Genomic DNA, 14055 nt, shown 5'->3' on the forward strand with positions numbered 1-14055 from the left:
CAGGCACAGCTACAGATTGGGCAAAGAAGAGATTCAGAGCGGCCCTGCAGAGAAGGACTTGGGGGTGCTGGTCGATAAGAAAATGAACATGAGCCGGCAGCGTGCGCTCGCAGCCCAGAAAGCCAACCGTATCCTGGGCTGCATCAAAAGGAGCGTGACCAACAGGTCAAAGGAGGTGATCCTGCCCCTCTACTCTGCTCTTGTGAGACCACACCTGGAGTATTGTGTGCAGTTCTGGCGTCCTCAACATAAAAAGGACATGGAACTGCTGGAACAAGTCCAGAGGAGGGCCACGAGGATGATCAGGGGACTGGAGCACCTCCCGTATGAAGACAGGCTGAGGAAGTTGGGGCTGTTCAGCCTGGAGAAGAGAAGGCTGCGTGGGGACCTAATAGCAGCCTTCCAGTATCTGAAGGGGACCTATAGGGATGCTGGGGAGGGACTCTTTGTCAGGGACTGTAGAGACAGGACAAGGGGTAACGGGTTAAAACAGGGGAAGTTTAAATTGGATATAAGGAGGAAATTCTTTCCTGTTAGGGTGGTGAGACACTGGAATCTGTTGCCCAGGGAGGTTGTGAGTGCTCCATCCCTGGCGGTGTTCAAGGCCATGTTGGATGAAGCCTTGTGTGGGATGGTTTAGTGTGAGGTGTCCCTGCCCATGGCAGGGGGGTTGGAACTAGGTGATCTTGAGGTCCTTTCCAACCCTAACTATTCTATGATTCTATGATTCTATGATTGTTTATTTTAAGGACCTTTATGTTAGCAAACCTTCTAGTTTAACTGAATCAGCAATTCAGAACGCACCAGCTACAACATAATGACCAGGACGGATGATGACTCTGTCTCCTTCATAACAGGCATTTATAGCTGCCAGTGGATCATTGTGAAACTGTACAAGACAAAAAATATAATCAGCTCCTGAAAATGCTATAAAAATGGATGCATTTTGCCCTTAAAAAGCTTGCTTTTCATTTAAATGTTGCTGCTTTTGCTTAAAAGAAACCCTTTTTAATGCACCAATAATACAGAATTTCTACTTTGAATTTAAGAATCATATCACACTCTGGACAAAAACAGCCTTAAAACATTGCTTCAATGTTTGTGTCATGTCCATTCCCCCATGAGAAAACTAGAAGAGATACACAGATTAAAGAGCATATGCACCAGAAAGCAAACTTCAATATGGCCTTGGTTTGAGGACGACTTTTGAATTGTGCTTCAAATGACTTACCATGAATTACCAAAAAGAAACGAACAGAAAATAAAGAAAATAAACACGAGCAACTCAGCAACTAGATTTGAACACTGACATAGCCCTTTACTCTTGCTGCAAGTCACCCCAAAATAGAGTTCAGATATTAGAGTGGTGAAGATAGGGTCCACATTGATACGAGGAATAGTAACAGACTAAGGAAAAAGTTAAGAGTTTTCTTCAAACTATACATTGTCTTAACTTAGAATAGGGAACATGTATGTTCTTGTTCTTGCCAGTTAAACTATAACCCAGAATAGAATAGGTAGCCGAAACACATTGTTTAAAATCAGAGACCCTTTTCCCTCAAGAAGATGAATGTCTGACGAGAATTTGTTTCAACTAGTTTCTATAAGACTTGAGGTTGCCAGGTGGGGAAACTGTGCCAAGGGTGAAAAGTGCACCGTGAGGAAGACTGCTTACTTCATCTTGAAGACCCCTGCCCACGACCATGGGAGGGCAGAGCACAAGCACCAAAAGGGAGGAGACTTATGATAATAAGTACCTAAACTAATTGTAATATCCCAGCCAAACTTTCAGGAACCTAATGAGTATGCATGTTTGTGTATAATAAATATCCAGCTTGTTGAGCTCTCGGTGTGCAAGTTAGGAGGAGCGATCCTCCTCGCACCCGGCGCTGCAATAAACATACCTGCTTTATAACTCTCTGAGAGTTATGAAGTTCTATTCCGTAAATCAACATGGTCCTTTTTCTTGCCCAAAGAGGGCAGGCTGATACCCTTCACAAATACTAATGGGAGATTCTGTACTGAAGAATTACAAACAGTACAGAAAGAGTGCACATTTATTGCTTCCCAGCAAATTCCAGGGTAAGCATAATAAGAGCATTTTCAAATGTCAAGTCAAAAAATCTGATTTATAGCCCAGAAGTCAATCCAGGACCTTCCCTGTGGCTCCACTGTGGCCATCAGTAATTCATGAACGTGATCAGAATACAGCAAGCAATTTCATTTTGGCCCAAGGAACCCAAGACTGTTAACTGCTGAAGTGATAAGTCCTGTCTGAATTCACTAAAACTAAACTGCTCCAAAATAAATGTATCTCCTACTCAGAATTAAAGCAACAGAATGACATTTCTTCCTTGAAATTCTAGATCATTAACAGTATGTCGTGGTTTAAGCCCAGCCAGTAACTCAGAACCATGCAGCTGCTTGCTCACTCCCATCCCCCCTCTTCTTCTCCTCCCACTCCCAGAGGGATGGGAAAGAGAATCAAAAGAATGTAACTCACATGGGTTGAGGTAAGAACAGTCCAGTAACTAAAGTATAATATAAAACCACTACTACTACCAACAATAATAATAATGATAAGGAAAATAACAAGGGGAGAAAATATAAAACTAAAGGGGAAAAGGAAAAGAAAACAATTAACACAAGTGATACACAAGACAAGTGCTCACCACCCACTGACTGACACCCAGCCCGACACAAGCAGCAATCTGGGCCTTCCAGGTAACTTCCCCCAGTATATATACTGGGCATGATGTGCTCTGGTATGGAATACCCCTTTGGCTAGTTTCGGTCAGGTGTCCTGTCTCTGCTTCCTCCTGGCTTCTTGTGCCCCTCCTCACTGGCAGAGCATGAGAGACTGAAAAGTCCTTGATTGGAGTAAGCTTTACTTAGCAACAACTAAAAACATCAGTGTGTTCTCAGCACTGCTCTCAGGCTAAAGTCGAAAAACACAGCACTGCACCAGCTACTAAGAAGAAGAAAAATAACTGCTACAGCTGAACACAGCAACATCAGAAAAAAACAGTATTTCAGAACTAATGCAAGTATTACACCTTAACATGTTTCATTATAGAATTATTACAGGTTTATCTCATTTCCTACACACAGGAAGGAAATTGCTTGCATAGTGTACTCACACAGAGTGGGAGCAACAAGTAGCAGATTTACATTCCAAGCTAGAAAGGGTTAAAGCAGGAGTGCTGTTGCAGAGGCAGGCATTGGTAGCCACTGCAGAGCAGGGAGAGAGACTCGGGGGGGGGAAAAAATATCAAAAAAAAACCCCAAACAAACAAAAACGGAGCAATAAAAAGGATATAAAGGCAGTGAGGCCACAAGTCCGTGCCCTTGTGTCTGATCCTGATTGGGACCCAAAGATATGGAAGGGAGATATTTGGGATACCAGTGAGTCAAAATCAAATACCAGAGACAAGGCAGACATGAAAAAGGAAGGAGCCCGCACAGCTTCTATGTTTAAACGTAAGATGATTACCAGGGCAAACAGACAAGTGAGAACAGAGGAAAAGACAGACTATAGCCCTGAGGAGATTAGTAACTTATTGGATAAATACAAGCAGAGGCCAGGGGAGGAATCCCAGAACTGGCCAGTTCACATCATGGAGGAAGGAGCGGATCCTGTATTGCTAGATGGGGTGGATAAAAAAAAACAACAATAAAACAACACAACACCCCCCCCCCCCCAAAAAAAAAAACCAACAAAAACAAAAAAACATACTAGTAGCAGAACAAGGAAACCCCATTGAACAAGTGATTAAAAAGCTAAGCCTGACTGCAACACCCAGGTCTTAGAAGGTAGACGCAGGGACTGTGAGAATGAAGACCTGGGGCCCACTGTAGGAGAGGATGTGATTCGAGACCATCTTAAAAATCTGAACGCGCACAAGTCCATGGGACCTGATGAAATCCATCCACGGGTCCTGAAGGAGCTGACGAATGAAGTTGCTAAGCCACTGGCCATCATATTTGAAAAATCATGGCAGTCAGGTGAAGTTCCCGACGACTGGAAAAAGGGAAATATAGCCCCCATTTTCAAGAAGGGGAAAATGGAAGACCCGGGCAATTACAGACCAGTCAGTCTCACCTCTGTGCCTGGTAAAATCTTGGAGCACATTCTCCTGGACGGCATACTAAGGCACATGAAAAACAACAAGGTGCTTGGTGACAGCCAGCATGGCTTCACTAAGGGGAAATCCTGCCTGACCAATTTGGTGGCCTTCTATGATGGGGCTACAGAACTGATGGACAAGGGTAAAGCAGTTGATGTCATCTACCTGGACTTGTGCAAAGCGTTTGACACTGTCCCACACCACATCCTTCTCTCTAAATTGGAGAGATATCAATTTGATGGATGGACCACTCGATGGATAAAGAACTGGCTGGATGGCTGCACACAAAGAGTTGTGGTCAGTGGCTCAAGGTCTGGCTGGGGACCAGTAACGAGTGGTGTCCCTCAGGGATCGGTGTTGGGACCGGTCTTGTTCAACACCTTCGTCACTGACATGGACACTGGGATTGAGTGCGCTCTCAGCAAGTTTGCCGATGACACCAAGCTGTGTGGTCCGGTTGATATGCTGGAGGGAAGGGATGCCATCCAGAGGGACCTTGAGACACTTGTAAGGTGGGCTGATGCCAACCTTATGAAGTTCAACCATGACAAGTGCAAGGTCCTGCACCTGGGTCGGAGCAATCCCAGGCACAGCTACAGATTGGGCAAAGTGATTCAGAGCAGCTCAGTGTGAGGTGTCCCTGCCATGGCAGGGGGGTTGGAACTAGATGATCTTGAGGTCCTTTCCAACCCTAACTATTCTATGATTCTATGATTCTATGATTCTAAGCCAGTTAGGGTATTTACCGGGACTGGGCTTGGACAAAGTGGCTCAGGACTGTTGCAGCAGGGAGGAATCAACACGACCATTGTGATCAATAAGCACGATTCGTTTATTGGGCTTCTACCTTCAGTTAATATAACAGTGAATATGCAATTACTAGGCACTTGATTGGTTCTGGCACAAATAAGGCATTGCGTAAGCTCATTATTTTTGCGGTTAAACTGTGTACTTTTATATCCTCTATTTTTATGTGCTTATCTTGTTTATTAGTTAGTGTCCTTGTCTTTAATTGGCCAGAGCATGGCGCTTCCCTCCAGATGTCCCTCAGTTCCTCATTATCTGGTGCTAGTAAGTCTGCACCATTCTCTAAACAAATGTTCTATTTCAGCTCGTTGATGGGAACGTGACCTTTCTCTGTTAGCCACTTCTCCACACAGGACTAGAGGACAGTAGGAAAGGGGGAGATGTGGGAACTGCAAGCCATCCTGTTCCCACTATGTGGATAATTGAAGAAGAAGGGGGGGGGGTGGTGTCACAGGAACCCTATGTGTCTTTTATAGACCAATTGGACAATGATATACAAAGGCAGATTAATGGTCATGTGGGGCTGTGTTAGCCCAAGTCGGAGGAAAATTTGCAGACATTGCCGAGTTGGTTGGGACCTGTCAAGATGTCAGAGCAGAGGCTCGTAGAGCTTCTGTATTGGCTGCTGCATTAATTATTCTGTTTTTATTGGTCATATTAGGTTGCATTCCAACCTGCCTGGCACTTTAACTGTGGGTAATGACATAGCTGACTCCTTTACTGTTAACACTGTGCAGTTTACTTCTGTGGCTGCTTCCCATTCCTTTTTTTTTCATCAGAATGCCTGTTTTAAAGAAACATTTTAACCTGTCTTCTTCTCCAGCAAAACAAATTGTCAGGTCTTGCCCTGACTGTCAGTCAACAGCTCAATCCTCATTTGCCATGGGTGTAAGTCCTTGTGGCTTAAATGCGAATGTGGTATTGTGATCCGTTGGGCCTGCAGAAAGGGGAAGGGCCAGTGGAACTTATAACCTGGGGTCAGAGTATATTTGTGTCCTCCTACCTACAGGTCCATGGTGGCCGCCTGCAAAGTTTGTCAAGCCATACCATGAGCTGGACAGACAAGTTGAAGAACCTGATGTCTCAGATGCAGGAGCTGACCTTGAAGACCCCAAGGGGAATGAAACAAAGGAAGAGAAAAATGAATGATTTGCAAAACATCACTTGGGGCAACTGAAAAGTAACAACTTGAATATGTGTACCTGCCATGTAGCTATTATTAGAGGCTGTGATTTTGTGTATAAACCACCTGTATTTACTAGCCAGTTGCTAATAAGAAACTACACCTTGTATCATATGGATTTATCACTTGCAAAAGAGATGTTAGAGCATGCAAATTTACAGCAGCTGTTAGAAAATGCTAAGGCAGAAGCTAGGAAGATTCTAATACCATGGTAGTGTTATAAAGCAAGTAATGGAACACCTGGGTGGGAGAACCCCACTGGTGGGAAATTTTCTTTGGCTGGTCCCCCACTGCCACCAGCATCTTCAACATGCTGCTGCACCCTGTAGTAGTTATATTGCTAATGTAAATCTGTGTGTGCTTTGCCATAGTAGCGACCTGTTACTGGATGAGGCAGGTGAAACTCTGCATTGACAACGAGGTGCAAGGACTGAGGTTAGCCAAATGCCTCCTACCATAGTCAAAGGCAAGACTGGGTTGGCCTCTATTTTTGCCACAAAGAAGAACCTTTAGCTCTGCTGTTGGCTGCAACCCAGCAGGCATTGAGCGGTGGGGACACATGCCATGCCATACCTTGATGTGAGGGATGGCCTCCCCTGTTATAAGAGGGCCATCCAGGAGGGAAGCGCAGGCCAAGTAGCCTGTGGTTGGCATGAGAGATGATATAGTCCAAATCCCCTGCTCAAGCAGGGTCATGTAAAGCAGGTTTCATCATCCTCACAGTAAAAAAACAAAAAACAAAAAACAAAATAAAACAAACAAAAAACCCCCACCCCAAAACACAACAAAAGTTAGCATAAGTAACTATTGAATCTTCTATTCTCAAAGGCTAATGTCAAGAAGCTGCTCTTGTGTGATTCATTAAGCAGAGAAGGGGATAAAGAAAGCCAAGGACTGTGTCTTTGGAAGTAACAGCATCTATCTCCAGGTTCCCAAGACTCCCAGTATATCTGACCGACATATTGATGAAACCTTGTTTTTGGAGCCTGGACATCACTGCTTTGCTTTTGCTTTTCCTCCATATCATCTAGAGACCTGTTACCAATTTGCGAAGAACCGAAGCCAAAGTGCTCACCACCTTGATCATGCAAAACAAAATATGGCAGCGATTGAATTTTGCTTTTAGTACATAAGCATGGGTGTGAAGATTTTGACGAGTTATGTTGCATGAATTTAAGTGACCACTCCAGTTCAATACATGCATAAATACAAAAGTTGAAAACCCTCGCTAGCCAGCTAGCAGAAAACACCAGGTGGAACCCCTTTCAGGGATGGATGGTGGGACTAGCTGCGAAAAGTTGTTGTATTATTAAGTGGTAATAGGTATTGGGTTTTCATGCATTTTATGTTGTGTTCCTTGTCTTTTAGCACTAATCTGTTCCCTTATAGACAGCATATTATATAAAACTGTAGTACGGATGGTAAAATATTTGTGTGTTCCAACCATAAACCACGGGGTGGCATGTGTCAGTGACACTAGATAATGATCCATGGTGAAACACACAAAAATAGAAAAGTACTGTTTGTCGGTGGTAGCTCCTCCCCAAAAAACCCCACTTTGGCTCTTCCCCAGAAGTTCCTGCTTCGGCTCATCCCTGGAAAAGTCCCGACCCTCAGAGACCTTTCTAGATATAGCTGGCCACTTCTTCCGATGTAGGCTGGCCCCCTACATCAGAATGAATGTGCATTTTTGCTAGTATAAAAGCCTGAGCCTCAGGCAATGTGAGGAGGCAGACCCTCATACCACCCAGGTCAACGTTGCCTCTGCAGAGATGCCTGCTAAGGTTGAGCCTACCACCTCGCACTGCTATGATGTTTCTCGGAGTTGGTTTCCTGATTGTCATTACATGGTCTTTGGGGTTGGTAAGATAACCAAACATCAGAAATATTCTTTACTGTATCTTTTGTTACCTCTATATTTTCCCTGTATTCATAAACTACTTGTGATTCTTTATTGTGTTGTGTTTCTCTCAACCCGGAATCCTCAAACTCTGGAACACCATTGTTCTCAGTCCTTTAGCTTGCAGACTGCTGTATTTTTGGTAACCAAACACATACCTAAAACAAGAGCAGCGAAGCCATCAGTTATTTTTTCATTAAAGACTGTCCATGTGTAGTTTCCCATATGGACCTCCTCCTTGCACAAGCCCACCAAGTACCTCAGCAGAGGATTCTCAATTAATTTTAGCTTTTAAGTTCTCTATTTTCTCATGCAATTTTAGTCCTTCCACCATGGAGATGTTTCTACTTCCGAGTCCAAATCACTGCTTGATATGCTGTCCCTCACATCTAAAAGCATCCTTATAATGCTCTTCACATTGAGACAATAAAGGTTCTTGTAATTGGCTACCAGCCCAGAGGGCACACGGTGTTCAAAGATGTCATAATGCCTGCAATTCAGAGCAAGGGGTCAATTATTTCACATTTACAAGTTTTAAACACAGAACCTGAATAGCTGTGCATCAGTACTTCAGTCTAGATTCTCTGCAGTCTATATCAACACTGCTCAATATTTTTTGAAAGCAGCAAAAGCAAAAATCTGAAAAGACAAAGTAGTTCCTAAATAGTTGCACCTTGAAACATTATACACAACTATCAGAAAGTCACTGTAAAACAAAGGCATAAGCACAGCTCTTAAGGAAAAAAAGTATTTAGAAGGTAATTGGGTATAAAAATCAGTCTTCTAAGCATTTAATAGAAAAAAAATAAAAAAACCCAAACATGCCTGAAATCAAAGAAAAATCCTAGAATGTAAAGTCTCTATTAGCAACAATCTAAACTACCTGGACAAAAATGCAGAATAAATAAGAAAGGCATTATCAGCACCAGATGAAGATGGGAAGGCACTGCATAGCAAATTCTGCACCATCCCAAGAGTAACCTCTACAAATGAAATTGCAGGCCAGAAAATGCCAGCACATAGTTGCATTGCTAAAGTCAAAAGATGAGGACATCTGCCAGCTAGACAGTGCCAAGAGCTCCAGGGCCAATCATGTAGGACCAATCACAGTCACTACAAAAAAGCTGAACATCAATTAATGACACAAGATTTAATTATCTCTCACCATTTTTGTAGGGAACCAACTGAACACAGTATAAATAGCTCTATTCAAGAGGCTATGTGAAATAAGGGCAAAGATGTTCCCTCAATTTTCAGATTTTCTTTAAAGGGTGCACCTAAAGCATGCTGCAAAGAGCAAGAAAATCTGTAGTCACAGCAGTCAATTGCGGCGCCTGTAAAGAAAGATGCTAAACACACATACACACTGCTTTCACAACTAGTTCTCCTTTATTCACTCAAGCATGGTAATATACAGCATACATATACAAAGCATGGTAATATATAGCATACAGATACAAGTCTGAGCCATGAAGCCAAACAGCAACTATGTCATTCCCAGTGACTGTTTTCAGTCACTATAAATTCCATTCTATAAACAATCACTCCCCAGGCTGTTTCCCAGCCTGACCTTGCACCCAAACACTCTCTGGATAGCTCAAGACACAGGTGCACTATCAGCAATTCTTATTCTTCTTTAATTACCAACATAGTGAGAACAGGACGGCTTGCATTTCCCACAGTCAATATCTATATAGGGTGCACAAAACCACAGAGCCTCACAAAATTTTGGCAATGGGGTTATTAGAGGCAACGGAGTAAGCCAATGCAGCACGATTAACAGCAGATGATTTTATAGCAATACAGAAATATAAAATATCTGAAGGAAACAGTTTTGTACACAATTTGCTTTACATTTTGGAGCATGCACTATGAAAGCGCATAAAACTATCTTGTTCTTTCAAGCTTTATTTGCCTAACAGGCAGTGTAAAGCTACTGTCTATTCTCATTAAAACAGTGCACAACAGACACCCAAAAATTTTAAAGCATCCTATGTTTCTATGCTGTGAAGGTTAATGTTATTTCTGAGCTGAAATATCAGAGAATAATAAAGAATAACATTCACTTTTCTGCTTGAAGACAACTGTTTAAACATTTTGGATTCTCACTAAAATGGTTGTAAGGCCACAAAGTGTTAAAAAAATAATAATAAAACATTATCCCATGACACAATATTCCATCCTAGTTTCATGCTATGCCAAATCTCCATAAGGCTGGAAAAACTCAACAACAGAACAGCCATTTGCTGAAGTGCACAGGTATAAACACTTCAGAAACATATATCATTTCCATATATAACACTTCCTCCTTATTTGCATGATCTCAGAAAAATAAAGGCATATCACAGTCCTCAATTGTCACATTGTGTCCTGTTTGAAAGAGACCTCCAGCCAACTTTCTAGTGTGGAGAATTTCACTCATTTTCTTTGCAAAGCACATGCTATATGCTATATTCTAAATAGCATTTCAGGGTAGGTTGTAAATATTCACTGATTTAGTTTCCCAGCATCATAGCAGTATCAAACCTGGATCTGAATGACACAAACTTCCAGATACTCATGATGCTATGTTAAGAAAAGGAAGAGTAACTCATGGAAGAAAGATAAAGCGTCAAATCTCAGGGGAAAACCCACAGTAAAAATCACAGTTATTCATTTCAGGTATATTTTATGGCATGCTTTGGTTATTTGGCACACTCAAAACTATAACTAGATCGTGTCCTTATGTACTGCTTCAGTTCCACATGCCAGGACACCATTTAAAACCCACCTTCAGAAAACCTAATGCTGACTAATCCCACTAGGGAAAGCAATGCACACATTCCTCCTTCAGCATGACCAATTCACAAGTTTATGTTTACATTTGATTCCACTCCAGTTCTTACTCTACACCCAGAGGCATCAGAACATCTGCTAGTATTAATTCAGATTACAGTTCACACCCACATGAAGGAGGCTATAACTGGGTTTGGAGTGCCATCTGATGGAAGGTGAAAGATTACAGGGAATAACGGAAGATTCAGAAATCAAGTGGCAGTCTCAGCTGCACCCTCTTTCCATACAAAGTTTTAACTGTCAGAAGTGAATGCTGTTAAAATAAACTTGCTCGAATTTACCAGTGAGAAAGGTTTTTAAAATCTCGATGTGTCATTACTCCTACATAACCCTACATGACTCTCCCCTGTGGTTCTATCCAAATAATATCACTTACAATCTCAGTCAAGGCTCAACACATCACACAAAGTAATCAAAATCATCATCATCCTCCTCATCCCAGGTCCTCCAGACACACTGGTAGAAGAACCTTTTGAAGCAAAGCAAGCATTTAATCACACAAAGGAGGCCATGTTTACCTGAGCGGAGACAACAGCACTGAAAATGCAAATGTAACCAGTTTGAGAATTCATCTCAAAGCATCACCTTCCTCCAATTCCATGTTACTGTAAACTAGCTGTCCTGGGTTTACCAGGAGCCGTTTTGCTCCTTCTTAGTAACTGGTGCAAGCTCTGTGTTTTGACTTTCAGCCTGGGCAGAGAGCTGATAACACCGATTTTTTTTAATTGTTGTTAAGTAATGTTTATTCTGGCTAAGGACTCTGAGTCTCATGCTCTGCCGGGGACGAGGGAGGCCGGGAGGAAGCAGAGACAGGACACCTGACCCAAACTAGCCAAAGAGGTATTCCATACCACAGCACATCATGCCCAGAGAGGTAACTGGGAGTTACCCGGAAGGGCAGGCTCTCTCTCTTCGGGGGGGTCGAACTCGTTCGGCGGTGGTATCGTATTCTCTTGTTATTTTCTCTTATCAATATTATCATTGGCGGTAGCAGCAGTGATTTGTGTTATACCTTAGTTACTGGGCTGTTCTTATCTCAACCCGTGGGAGTTACATTCTCCTGATTCTCCTCCCCATCCCTCTGGGAGTGGGGAGGGTCGGGGGGGGGGGGGGTGAGTGGACGACCTGTGTGGATTGGTTTAAACCACGACACTAGCATGCACAAGTTCTCTTGTCTGCTGTTTACCTACATAAAGATTTTTATTTCATGCATCCAAGTTCAAAATCCATAAAGAGCTCAAGTCCCATTTTCATCAAGAGAGTGAACAGCTAAAAGCTGGATTTGAATACAAGACTTACACTCTTAAGATTCTGAGGCTTTTTAGTTGTTTGGTTTTGGGCAAGCATCCCTCAACTAAGCTTTCTTTATGGCAATGAACTTGTCACCTCCATCATTCTCTACTACAGAGTACCTCTCAATAGAACATGTTGAAGAGTCTCCCATTTTTCTCACACACACACCACCTCTGAAATGGCCCATTTTCTAGGCAGGAAGGTCTTTCCTCCTATTTCAGCTTTTTCATCCATCTACTGCCTATTTGTAATACAGCTTTTAGTATATGAAAGCAAGGGAGATGAAAAAGAGACAGAGGTGATAAAGAAAGGAAAATAGAATATGTGAACAGACACTTGAAAAATAAAGATAAAATTCAGGGGAGGAAGCAAAAAAGCAGAAAAGAAAAAGAACAGAACAGAAAAGGAAAAAACCACCAAAATGTTATAGAAGAGAAAGGAACACTGCACTAGAGCCAGCAAGGTGATACAGCCCAAGGAAATCCGAGTGGAAAAGAGGAGGAAAGCAACACAAATTATTTTTCCAAGCTTTTGACACAGCAAGCAGATTGACAATAAGCTGCAGCCAAACACACCTGGTTATTGTGTGATTACCTGCAGCTGCAGAGGACACCACAGATTTTCTTTGTGAGCAGTCTCCACACAGTACCAGTCACCAGATTTACTTCATGAAGCTTGGCTTGTGGAGCTGCCAGCATGACCACAAGAACTCAGGGCACCACCCATTGGATATTACCAGAATATCAATGTTTCAGACAAAAATTAAACTTTGGGAATTTTCCTACCTGACATGCTCTATAGCTAGTGCTGTGTGGTCAAGCTCTCCTGACTCATCATACACAACCCACAGCTCCTGCAGTAGTATCTTACACTCCTTCAGCTCCAAGAGCTCCTGCATGTACTCCAAGGTAAATGTGCTGTCCAGCAACTCACACAGGAAAGGCTCACTGAGTTGCACAACTGCTTTCAGAGCTGAATACTCCACATCAACCACCTGTGGGAACAAACAGTTCTTAAGATTCCTCAGAACCTTAGATACAGCTGATGAGGGCTAACATGACATTCATATGTCAGCAGGCTGTACTCAAACATGTAATGGAACTGCAGGTTTGAACATCCAAGGTTTGCACAAAGATGTATGACTTGGACATTGAGACATCTAGAAAAGGAGTATCCCAAACTAGCAATCAGTCTTCAGTGGGTCTGTGACAGGAGCACACAATAGGGAAGAGCTACTGTCAGTACCAAGGTGGATTAAAAGGAAGAATCTTACAGATAAAAAAACCTGAAAAATTATTGGAGACTGATAGTTGAACAGACTGCATTACAACAGTGTCCTGGGTTCAGCTATAGTAGTTATTTTTCTCCTTCTTAGTATCTGCTGCAGTGCTGTGTTTCTGACTTTCAGCCTGGGAAAAACACTGATAAGACCAATGTTATTAGTTGTTGCTAAGTAATGTTTACTCTGACCAAGGACTTTTTCAGTCTCATGCTCTGCCAGGGAAGAGGGGAAGCCAGGAGGAAGCAGAGACAGTACACCTGACCCAAACTAGCCAAAGGGGTATTCCACACCACAGCACATCATGCCCAGTATATAAACTGGGGGCAGTTACCTGGAAGGTAACACACATTCCTAGGGAATGGGGAATTGACAAAGCAATTTCAAGAGAGAAAATGTCCCTCAGCCTTTGGAAGCAGCTCTTGGCAGCTGTGAAAGAAAGTTTTCCATACAAGGATAATGGTATGAGTAGTTCGGCCAACATAAAACACTTAAATGAGGTTTGTTCTCATCCTGGTCATAAAAGAGAGGGACAAATCATGGCAAAATACTGGGCATTGGCCTATGCTTACAGCGCCCTGCTCGACACTATCCAGCACCTTCAAAGAAAATATCTCTGGATCTGATGGCA

General features: G+C 42.6%; 1 pseudogene; it reads right to left on the reverse strand.

The window, feature by feature from the left end:
• Nucleotides 1-754: 754 nt before the first annotated feature.
• On the reverse strand, nt 755-13776 carry LOC136004459 (SHC SH2 domain-binding protein 1-like; annotated as a pseudogene).
• Between the last annotated feature and the right edge of the window lie 279 nt (nt 13777-14055).

The sequence above is a fragment of the Lathamus discolor genome, chromosome W (assembly GCF_037157495.1).
Source record: "Lathamus discolor isolate bLatDis1 chromosome W, bLatDis1.hap1, whole genome shotgun sequence".
NCBI lineage: Eukaryota > Metazoa > Chordata > Aves > Psittaciformes > Psittacidae > Lathamus > Lathamus discolor.